This window comes from Nematolebias whitei, chromosome 14 (genome assembly GCF_014905685.2).
Source record: "Nematolebias whitei isolate Nwh7 chromosome 14, NemWhi1, whole genome shotgun sequence".
Classification (NCBI taxonomy): Eukaryota; Metazoa; Chordata; class Actinopteri; order Cyprinodontiformes; family Rivulidae; genus Nematolebias; species Nematolebias whitei.
Window position 1 is genome coordinate 880269 of NC_056511.1, and position 667 is coordinate 880935.

At 43.0% G+C, this 667-nt stretch overlaps 1 protein-coding gene across 1 annotated transcript in view; it reads left to right on the forward strand.

Annotated features, from left to right (window-relative positions):
• adamts2a (ADAM metallopeptidase with thrombospondin type 1 motif, 2a) overlaps nucleotides 1-667 on the forward strand; it is a 103448-nt gene that overhangs the window by 27022 nt on the left and 75759 nt on the right. The gene's annotated exons all lie outside the window — the stretch shown is intronic.

Sequence of the window (667 nt, forward strand, 5' to 3'; positions counted from 1 at the left end):
CAGAAGGACAACGTTTGGACAGAAGGACAACGTTTGGACAGGACAGCGTTTGGACAGAAGCACAACGTTTGGACAGAAGGATAATATTTGGACAGAAAGAAAATGTTTAGAAAGAAGGACAACGTTTGGACAGAAAGACAACGTTTGGACAGAAGTACAACGTTTGGACAGAAAGACAACGTTTAGGCAGAAGGACAACATTTGGACAGAAGGACAACGTTTGGACAGAAGTACAACGTTTGGACAGAAAGACAACGTTTAGGCAGAAGGACAACATTTGGACAGAAGGATAACGTTTGGACAGAAGGACAACATTTGGACAGAAGGACAATGTTTGGACAGAAAGACAACATTTGGACAGAAGGACAATGTTTGGACAGGACAACGTTTGGACAGAAAGACAACGTTTAGGCAGAAGGACAACATTTGGACAGAAGGACAACGTTTGGACAGAAGGACAACATTTGGACAGAAGGACAATGTTTGGACAGAAAGACAACATTTGGACAGAAGGACAATGTTTGGACAGGACAAGGTTTGGACAGAAAGACAACGTTTAGACAGAAGGACAAGGTTTAGATAGAAGGACAACGTTTGGACAGAAGGACAAGGTTTAGACAGAAGGACAGCGTTTGGACAGAAGGACAGTGTTTGGACAGAAGGACAG